General features: G+C 30.8%; 1 pseudogene; it reads right to left on the bottom strand.

Moving 5' to 3' along the window:
• Positions 1 to 5,176: 5,176 nt before the first annotated feature.
• On the bottom strand, positions 5,177 to 9,459 carry LOC114731827 (GDSL esterase/lipase At5g45910-like; annotated as a pseudogene).
• Positions 9,460 to 11,618: the final 2,159 nt, after the last annotated feature.

The raw sequence follows: 11,618 nt of genomic DNA on the forward strand, positions 1-11,618 counted from the left end.
ATTTCCAATACAGGTAATTAAATGGGTACTTTAACCCTATGTTTTGTGTGAGAAAAATGGAGGAGAGGAAAAACTTTAATGGGTTTTATTTAAAAAAATTAGAAAAATAAGGTTATAAAATTTTAATAAAGAGAATATATAAAATAAAAGAATTAAAACAGCGTTAACTTATCCAACTGATTAAACAATAAGCTAAGATAAAGACGAAGTCAATACGGTGAGTCAGGCTTGAATTGCAATCCCTGTTACTTTCTGAATAGAGAGACTTGGGAGACTCCCAGACACTTTTACTGATGGAATAAAAATATTCTTTCCATGTAGTAATTAATCTCTAGAGACGTAATTTCTTTTTGGCGAGTAGAATTTATCACCACTGTGATGATTCTTTGACGTCATTGAATTTGTCATCTCATGGAGAAATAACGTTATAAATATATATATGAGGAAATGTTCAAATCTCAAAGTCAACACATCTATATAGTTGATAACGAAATTAAAAATTATTTGTTTTGATTTTTGGCTGAGTCTTTGGCCAAAAGAATGTGTAGTCTTTCGTCATCACTCCGTTTACCAGGTAAATACAGATAAAGAAAAATACACCAGTCATGAGTTCAGCTTTTGCCCCTACCTAATTGACACTGCTTATCTTGTGTTCGATGTAAATTGAGTTTTCAACACCAAGTTCTACGTCAACTGACGTTCAGCTTTTGCCCTAGCTATGAATAAGGCCTGACCACCCTTAATTCTGTGGTCTCAGAACATGGAGAGGCACATTCTCACCTCTGGAGCTGTGTGGAGATAGCATGGAGCGCTTAAGTCATCTTTGATTGCCATCCATTGCCTCCACTATTCTATTCTCACTGTAGCTAACATTGTTGCCGTTTTATTTCTCCCATAAGCTTTTTGCCTAAACCCTAACACTGGTCTCTTTTTGTTCGAGATCAGCTCTGAATGTTTATCCATTAATCTGTTAAATAGGATGAAGAACTCTACCAAGTATTTGGTCATTCAAGTATGATCAAATTCAAGTTGTAGTACCTTGAATGACCAAGTACTTGTCAGAAATCTAGCTCATCCTTGCAAAAAGAACTGGCCTTCATTTCCTTTCTCCCCATTGACCATCGATAACTCATCTTCCTATGTTTATTTCCTCCTTTATGAGCTGTTTTCCTAAGCCCTAATACTAGTTAGTTGTTAACTATTAACCTTTGTGTTTTCGCAGTTTTTTTTATTTGGCAAAAAAAAATTCACTCATAAAAAAAATAACTAGTATAAGAAAATTAAATAAAAAAAAGATCCACTTCTTAGACCGATGGTATAAGAAGTAGACCTTTTCTTATTTAAAGTTTCAAAGGTTACATCAATTGGTACAATAACTAGTATTAAAATCATTTTTTTTTACATCGATTTCCTAACTGGTGTAAAATATATAGACTTTTAACACTGCCCGTTTCTATTCTGGTTGTCTTTCTGATATCAATGCCCATTCTAACTGGTGTAAACTACCTTTTTTTAGTAGTTTATGTTCTGTTTCTATTTTATTATTCACATTATTTTAATTACTCAAATATTTGTAATAATATTTCTCATAGTTAATATTTATATTTTAAAATTACTGCCAAATTATCCTGATGTTATCAAGACGTTTCGATACATGTTATTAATTAATTCTAAAATATGATTCAAATACGGAAAAGCAAATTATAATTCAACGAGAGAAAATGATTTTTCCTCTATAATTTTGTACTTTTCTGTTGTAGAATATAAGTCATTTTAACAAATTCACACTAATCAGGGACCAAGAGGTCAACAGCAAGTTACATCAATGACAACGCCCCGTTACTCTTAAATGAGATTTCAAGCTCAAGTCTGGCGTTAACATGCTTGTTTGTGTAACTAGATTTAATTGTATAAAATCAAGGACCAACAAAAATATAAGATGTCGTTAAATGTGAATACCTCACAGAAATACAAATTTGGGTGTATCATATTATGAGGGACCGACCCTTTTCATTAAATCCAATGCCGTTAGTTGTCATTCTCAATCTTGTCTAGTCACTAACGAATGTTCTTTTCTGGAGGCCTAAATTACTATGAATATTGTTTTGAATAAAACCAAAAGACGTATATTTCTTGAATACTATAGTCCATATAGTTGAGACCGCCATTTAATTTGTATTATATATATATATATATATATATTATTAAGGCCGAAGCCCGAAAGTACTTCACTCATTTTTTTCAGCACGTTTGACAAAATTGTATAGACTAAGTACACATGCTGAGACCTGTATGTCTGCTTTCAAAGCTGAAACAAAATTATGGTCATTAATTTTATGCTAAAATCTAATGACAACTTGTCCAATTATATCCGGTAAAAAAAAAAATTGTCCAATTATATATATCTGTATGCGTGTAACCCTTAATTTCTGGCAACTTGTCCTATAAAGGCCCTTCAGACAGATGACTTTGATTGTGTAGATTGAATATAAAGTACGTAGGATTTCGATTTAATGCTGTCGGTGATATTTTGTGCAATTTAATTGGCAAATAATAAAGATAATAATGTTGACGATGATGATAAGTTATTATTAGTGTTTAAATACTCGAAATTACTATCTAGTTTTTAATATAAAAATTAGTTGAAAAGTTGAATTTAATTTTAAGTATAATACAATAATTTATCTTGTTCCTCAAATTTATAATTTTTAACCGCAAAATATGATTATTGATTGTGAAAAGTTCCCACTGAGGAGTAGTTATAACACTTGATTAAATGAGATGATTTAGAAAAGCCAACACGTTTATTATAATCAATCAACTTAATTAATTTTCTTAATATCTCTAAATTAGTTAGTAACTTTTATATCAAGAACCTAAGTTAAATAACTGATTAAAAAAATTATTAAGTTAGTTATTTGTAATAAATAAATATTATCTTTCTTGAAATATTTTTGTAAGACAAAATGAATGTAGTATTTCAAAACATATTAAGTAGTATTATCAATGTTTATGTATTTCAAAACATATTACAAATAGCACAAAGTCAAATCATATTAACAAAATTCGTCATCCTAGTGTGGGCATGAAGTCATGTTTATTTGTGTTATGACTTTGGGCTGGGTCAACTGTTGCTGCTGATCATGATGAGGACAGCAATTATCATCCGAGATTTTGAGTGATGGGGCCGATTTTCATAACGTCAGGGCTCTATTTTCATATATAAAAGACGAGGTCTTTTGGATCCAGTGATGGCTCCGTTATTGTATAAGAGTATTTTGGCATCGTTTTACAAATTCATATAATTAATAATTTAAGAAAATGAGATAAAATAAATTATTTGATCAGAATGTAGAGGAAATATGAAAAAAGTGAAAGCAAAATGAGATAAAATAAATTATTCGTCTCTTTCCTTTTATTTTAAAATATTCCCTGCAAGATAGAAAAATATATGAGTAGGTTCGTTACGAAATTATATTTTATCCTAACAATTAGATTTATGGAGAAAATTATATAAAATAAGCTAAATAATTATGAGATATTTATAATTTTAATCCAATATGCTCTAAATGTCTATTTAATTGTAAAGTATGCCCTTATCATCTGGTCCTTCCTATTTCTAGAGATATACCCAAATAATATGTGTATTTTATCCTAACCTTAATGAATATGTTTTTTTAAGAAATGTTCTTTTAATATGGTGTACTCAAATAAGAAAAAAAATAATATTTACAATTCCATCAAAACAACTCATATTCAAACTTCTTTAATATAGTGTACCTTTTATGTGAATGTCTGTTTTCAATATTGACAAAGATTTTAGCTCAATTTATTGTGTGTCTGTATAGTTTATGCACTCTGCACGAATTATATATTCAAATTCTTCCATCAATTTTTGTTAAACCAAATTCTGCTATCAATGTTAAGACTTTATTAATGAGTTCTAAAATTATGATTTTAAGCATTCTTTAAGTTGTGAAAGTTATATGATTTTGATAAATTTAGAACTCAAACATTTAATGTTTGTAATAAAAACAATGTTTGCCATAATGTACTGCTCATCCAATCCTAAATATAAGGCTTATTTTGTTATGTAATTTATATTATAAGATATGTCTTATATTTAAAACTGGAGGAATATTTTGATATCTCATTTTGTTTGTTATTCAGTCAAATCAAAACTAATTCTTTTAAATGAACCAATGGGGGCGCGGCCATGCCGTGTGTTGTCAATAGATCAAAAACCATATGGGAGAATGAATAAAGTTTTCAAAATCTTTTTTTTTTTTTTGGGGCGCCTTTCGGTATGAGGGAAATTGGGGAAAAGTAAGAAATTTTTTTCTAACAAGTTTAATTTAAAAAAAATTAAAAACTAGGGTTATAAAATTTTAATGAAGAAAATATATAAGATACTCATTCAGTCCTAAATATAAAACTCATTTTGTAGTACAAATTATATTACAAAATAGGTCGTATATTTAAGACTAGAGGAATAAAAGAGTAAGAAAAATTAATTAAAAATTTGTGCCCAAGTTCAATTTTTTAAATTGAATTCATTAAAATTTCTCCCCTCCATTTCCCTCTATATAGAATGAAGTAAGCACTTAGCTTTTAGATAAGATATAGCCAAAATTGATGACATACTAATCCTAGCACTAGCAACAATCATCATTCATGTGCTTGCTTTTAAAGCATTTCTAAGTTCTTCCTTCATTATTTAAAAAGTTTATTCGTTACCAGCCTTTTGCTTCTGTTTTCCCCCCCGAAATTGACTTAATATTATTTTGTTTAGAATTTATTCATCAGGGGAATTGGTTTAACAATAATAGAAAAGTTGCAGAATAATGAATCGTCTGTATCTGTTGGAGATTTTCTTTTGGGGCTTACTTTTATATAGTTGGACAAATTATTGATCAATTAAGAACAGTGCTACGCAATAGGGAAAATGATTGAGTATGGGCTATCATTGACAGAAATAATGACACTATGGTATCATCTTGTTTTGAGGAAAAGACAAGTGGGAAGAGATTTAAATATAGTTTAAATTTGATCCTTTTTGGCTTTTGAGTATTTAGCAGTACTTAATGTATCCTTAGTTGTGAGTTTACATGATTATATATGAGATTGGTTCAACCCACGATATTAACTTAAGAAAACAAAATGGAACCAGGCCATGTTAATTTCACAACTTGAGATCATGAATATGAAAATCCAATATTTCCACTAATTACTACTCAAATACCCATATAATTATCTTAGGGCATACATAAGAATGAGCGGATCGATGTCCGATCTTTACACATTCGTCCCTCAAGAACGAAAAAGTCTTTGATTTACTATTCTTACTTTGATCATCATCATCACCCAACGATCATCACAAGAAAATCAAACCAAATTTATTCAAAACACTATTTTAATTTGTTTTAAAATATTTAAGAATATAATAATCTGCCTTTAAAATAATATTCTAGCCTATCTTGCAAGGGGAGGATCTGAGAGGAGGGTGTGAGAAAGGTCCCTCAATGAGAGCTTTGGCGATGTGGCGATAAGCAGCTTCAGTCAAGTGAATGCCATCCCAACTAGCATAAATGGACGGGTCTGTGCATGCCTTTGAGCCTATGTGACCACACCTCGCTGAGTTGTTGAAATTGAATGGCCCTCCTCCTCCACAACATGCTCTTAATAAAGTCTCACCGGTGAAACCTAATCCATTATTAATGAATATATGAATATATTGTAGTCATTTGGTGACATTTTGATATTTAATTAACTCTTCTAGCAATGTGGCTGTGATCTCATAGAAAGCTATATGTCATTTACTCCCTTCATTCCCTAATATAGTATTACCTCTGGTCCTTAATATAATAGCTAGTTGATTAATCTGAGTAAATTAAGAAAATTAATTAAGTTAGTTATTTGCAATAAATATGTGTTATCTTTCCTAAAATACTCTTGCTAATCAAGTATATTGACTGTAATTATTATCATTATAAGGACCAACTTGGAAAAAAAAAAGAATGAATATGAGAACAAAGTGGATAGCAATATTATATTTAGGACCAAAATAAAAATCGAACAAGCTTTTACATTAAGGATCAGAGGTAGTATTTAGTAGCTAAACTCAATGAGATCATGGAAGTTGTTTGTCTCTATTTTTTTTTCTTTTCTTCAAATCTACCCTTTATATAATTGTCCTAATGGCTATATTACTTTTTAGAGGTTGGGAAAAATTAGGAAAAAAAATGCTGAAAAGTACCTATTTGGGATTTTTTTTTTTTGGCTTCAAAGAATTTGAATTTAGCAGATGCAACTCATCTTTAGCAGGCGCAATGTATATTTAGCTTTGCGTAAATGTTTTCTGCTTTGCAAATAATTGTAGATAAATTGCTACTAAAAAAGGGTTATATTTGCACCTGGGTGGTTAAGTAAAATTCAAGTACTCTTTGGCAATAAATAGTTTAAATAGGTGTTTTCAGCCATTTAAATGCATGTAAAAAGGGTAACATAAAAAGCAATGGCTACAAAAAAAAAAAAAACCAATTGCATAATATAATCAAAAAGGGTCCGATGGAATATGAGTAATCATGAACAACAGTACAGTTTATTCTTCAGCCTTTGTGCTATACGGAATAGCCTATGTCAAGTTTAACATAAATGCAAAAGAGGTTGCGTACCAAATAAATGTTTTTCGTGCATTGCAAGTAGTCTAAAGAATCAGTCATATTGTTTATAACTTACGAATAATAATTCATGATATTAAAAATTTTATCTCTTTTTACATTGGTTATGATTAGGGGACATTTGATGTACACACAGAGATATAATGGCATGCTAAACTTTTTTGTGTGGGTGTTTTTAATATTGTATAGGAATTATCAAGATATATATTGTGCTTTATAGAATTCTAGAAAGAACTATTGGAATTTATTACGTACCGAAATGTTGTGGCTTATGAATGAAACGTTGGGCTGCACCATAGTAGTCAGCATAAATGATCCTAACTTGAGGATTCTTCTTCCTGAGAGTGTCTAAGGCAAGATTGAGCTGCTTGTTATGGAACTGAGCAAAAGCATTAAAGTTTTTCAAGCATCCATTTTTATCGACGTCCTCTTTGTTTTGGCTCATAAACAATGTCATGTACAAAGGAGAGCAACCAACTGGTCAATTCCCTGGCACTACGAGCTTCACTGCTCCTTCAGCTATCAATTCCTATGAAACATATAAAAACAAAATCCAATTAATGTACGTTTGCAAATTCTAATAAAGCACTCATATTTAGATCTCTTTTGATTATACTTTTAATTGTTCCAATTTTATAAAAATTTTAGTTGGTCCTTCTAGTTCAAAATCAAGTCATGCTAGTGAATCTTTCGTATTAATATATACATATAAATTTTAACATTAAGGGTGCACATGTTTTTGAAATCATTCATATGAAGATGTGATGATCTCTAAATCCATTTTCCCCCTTATTCTGATAATGTTATTTTAAAACAAAAAACATGTAGAATAAATATCATTGTTAACTAATACTCTTTTTCACTTTTTTTATTGGGCTGAATAATACTGTTTTTCACTTTGAAAGAATGATTTCAATAAAAAATATAAAATAACAAGATCTTCATATTTATTATGGATTGTCCAAAAACAATTTTAGCTATGCATAACTTTAGTGATGTGACTCATCAAAAACATAAAAACTGAATCAATTTGACGAAGAAAAATTTAAGGGAAAACAAGTGGACATTATATGTTATACGCAAATTTAATTTCAGTGTCTACTATTATATTGGAAATTAATGTATCTTCCAACTAACAACTCTTGTAGACGATACATGAAACGTTTTATGATTTGCGCGATGGATTGAAACTTAAATGACATACACTGGTGACATTAGTTATTGCTCCAACACCTACAGGAACGGTTGCTGGAAGCTGATTAATGTTGCCACCAGCAAAAGCGGCGTAGTTATAATCATTTCCACCAATCTCCCCACCAGAAACAGTGATCTTTTCAAGTACCTATCACAATCTGTCACATGCATCTTCAAATGCACAGAAAAATTGTTATCATGGAAATTATATAGCATGTGCTATTGCTATTATAAGGAACTTTTGTTTTTTAAAAAAATGGGTGGTATAAATCACCAAAATGGGGCATTAATTACATTTTCCCAGTAAATTAAAGTTGCCATTTTTTCTTTTTCACTTCTCAAGAGATAATTCGTGATTTTAAATGTGGATAAATTTGGGGGAAAAACATTCATTAAAAAAAATTACTACCTCTGGTCTTTAATATAAAAGTGATATAATTAATCTAAAAAAATTAGTTAAGTTGATTATTTGTGACAAATATGTGTTGACTTCTCTAAATTACCGTATTCAATCATATACAATGGAATTACCCCTGGGTGGAAGCTCCTTGCAAATAATAGGGATATTTTAGAGAAAATATTATAAATTAAGGATCAAATCCAACCCCCAACTAGCTCTTATATTTAAGATCGGAGGTAGTAATAATTTAGCCATCTCTTGTTAGTTTTGATGAGATGGACCGGGGTATTTTTGTTATATGAAAGTGTAAAAAAGTAAAATTAGATATAATCAGTCAATTAATGTCGATCACCTTGTCTTGTGGTGCAGAGTGAGCGTTTGAACTTCTTGAACCAGTCAAGCTGAACACTTAAAGAATCATGTGTCCACAGTATTTTTTCCAAGTCCTCTTCTGTAGAAGAAATCTGCATCAAGTGCAGTGGCCCCTGCCACGGCGAAATTCACCCCATGATGCCCATCTTGGCCTTTCCTTAGTTTCAGATATGGTGTCAAATATGCAATCCATATGCCTCAGCTACAATAATAAAAAGCCATCACAAATTATGTTTAATTAATTATTAATTTATTGAAGAGAGAGACAGAGAGAGCTAACCTACCTCATAGTAATCTCTACTGGCGATTAACTAATTATTGGTAACAATATAAAACTTTAAATTTTAATTTTTTTAATCAATTTTGAGTAATTGGAGATTTTCTAATCATTGTGATAATTAAAGAAGAAAACTAATGACAGGGAAGCTTTCCAATGAATTGGAGATTTTTTTTATCAATGTTGGGATCAATTCATGGAGAAAGCGTACCTATGAAATCAACAATGAGACGTCCATCAGAGCAACGACCAGTGGCATGTCGGAAGAAGGTTTCACCGTAAGGAAGCTTTCCAATGACAGGGAAAGCAAGAGCACCAGAGGATAAGAAATTGCCAGTGTCGCTTAGGGAGTCTCCAAAGTTGAAGCTTGCCTCATATGGATGATCATTATCACTAGCAGTTGATCCAAGTTCCTCAGAAAACCCCAATACGATGAAGAACATGATCATTAAGGGGACAAGGATCTTCATGGTACACTGCTAGAAAGATGAGGTTGGGAGAGCAAGAATGTGCAGACACAGTAAAGATTTGATACTAAGAATGGGAAAATTCATGTATTATACATATGATACAATGGTCTGGTTATTATAAGCAAAATTAGACTCACCATAAATATCCATCCGTACGGTTGAGCATTAAATGTTATAACCTTTTGAAGACTACCTTTTTCCTCTTCGTGTGCAGTTTCATGTGTGGAACTGCTGTTTTAATTATTTGTCAGACGATTTAATAACTTTAATAATATATGCATGCAATTAATTAAAGTGTAGGGGGTTGGTTCTGGGATTGGCCACAACATTAAGGGATTTTAATTTGAGACAAAGGTGCCGCTAGAAGGTTGAGAACATTAATTATTACTCCTTTGGTCCTATTTATAGGGTGGAAAGAGAAGTTTTTTTTTATCCTATTTATAAGTCACTTCAGTAAATTTTCAGTGTGAATATACTATTTTGTCCTTCATTTATTATAGTATAGATAGTTATTTCTTTTGAAAAGTGTATATATTAAATATGGGTAAAGTTGGAAAATTGTTTTACTCCTCCGGTCCTAAATATAACACTCTTATATATAAGGATCTTATATTTAGGACCGGAGAAGTACTTTAATGGAGATTTAATGTATTTTAAGATATTTCTTGATCTATGTGAAATATATTGAAAGTGCCTTATAAATAGGACCAAATGAGTAATTTTAAACTGGATTAGTGTAAAACTACTCGTTGAGTACGGCATTTAATGCAATTTGTCAAATGAATAGTTGAATGTTAGAAGGAGTTATTTAACTGGTTATAGTTACCATTGAGATTTTTCATTGTCTTTTAAGCTTATCAGTTGACTGAAAAAGGTTCATTAGTCGACTATTTCTTTTTTTGACCTGGCTTTGTAAAAAGAACTTTGAAACCAGTCTCCTTTTTTTTTTTGGTCAAAAAACTTTGAAACCAGTCTAGGGAAGGCGGTTTAATATGGTAAAACATCTTTTCCCATCACATTAAAAAAAAAAAACAGAGAGAACTGCCTCTTAGGATTACTTATAAATAGCTTTACAATCTTACAACCATGATTTACGAAACACGAAATAAGTATATGAGAATAATTTTTTCTACACTTATGTGAAATATGCTTATAACTACTTTTAAACACTACCCAAATAGGCCCTAAATCTTCAAGCTTTTCTCATTCTTTCTTTTGTTTTGCTTCAATTCATTGATTAATTAATACTCGTACCCTATTGGATCCCATGTAGCTTTCATGATTTATAACTGAAATTATAATTGATAAGCCTAAATTTCACCTAATATTTACCCACATTTATAATTTGTGTTAAAGTATGACATAGTTTTTAAATGATTGATTTCACACAAAGCATTGTTTTGGTGCATTTTGGGGTTTCACGGAGGAGAAATAACGGCATTTGGAGCTAAAAACAATAAAAATCGATTGTCCTTAGTAATTCTTACATCTGTTCGGTATTTTGAGCATGATTTTCCCATATGATATCCCACATAGAGGGTCTAAGATGCTTGGCAAATGTGAGACATAATAGAACTACAGGCCTGGAGAGTTTGAGAAACTTCAAAAATGCTTTAAAAAGTTCTTTAATGTAAGTTGCAATAAAAATTCTCTGGGTAGATCTTTCAAAACGCTAATTCAAACATCCCTTAGTAGATCTTTCGTGTTTCACATTTTTCAAAATTCAAACGTCATGTTATAGTCAAAATTGGGCTTGAAGTCGCAACTTGAGAACTATTGTTGCTTATCCTGTGGTTGTTAGAAATATTGTAGGTGATGTTTAGGGGCGTTTGAATATCCCTAAAAATACTTTTTAAAAATATTTTTTTACAAATCGAGATAAACTCTTCCATATATTTACTTTGTATATCGTAAAATTACTTTTAAATCTATAATTTGGTTTCTATTCAAATACCGGTCAAAGATGATGAGCACATTTGGCACTAGTTGTAGGCTTAAGCCAAAATTTTCTGGATTGTTATGGATTACCAATAGGTCACTTCTATAATAAAAAGAGGGAGTGTGTATGTAAATGGTAAAGGCGGCCACCCATATACGACATACCAACACACTCATCATGTGGGCAAAATTAATTGGTTCTTGCCAATAAGGAGTATTATAAGACGTGGCTAAGGATCAAAGACAAGCACTTTAATTTTAATTGAGCCAAAATCTCCCTTTTCCAT

This window comes from Neltuma alba, unplaced genomic scaffold (assembly GCF_004799145.2).
Source record: "Neltuma alba isolate B1F8T4 unplaced genomic scaffold, ASM479914v2 tig00012848_pilon, whole genome shotgun sequence".
In the NCBI taxonomy this organism is placed as follows: Eukaryota; Viridiplantae; Streptophyta; class Magnoliopsida; order Fabales; family Fabaceae; genus Neltuma; species Neltuma alba.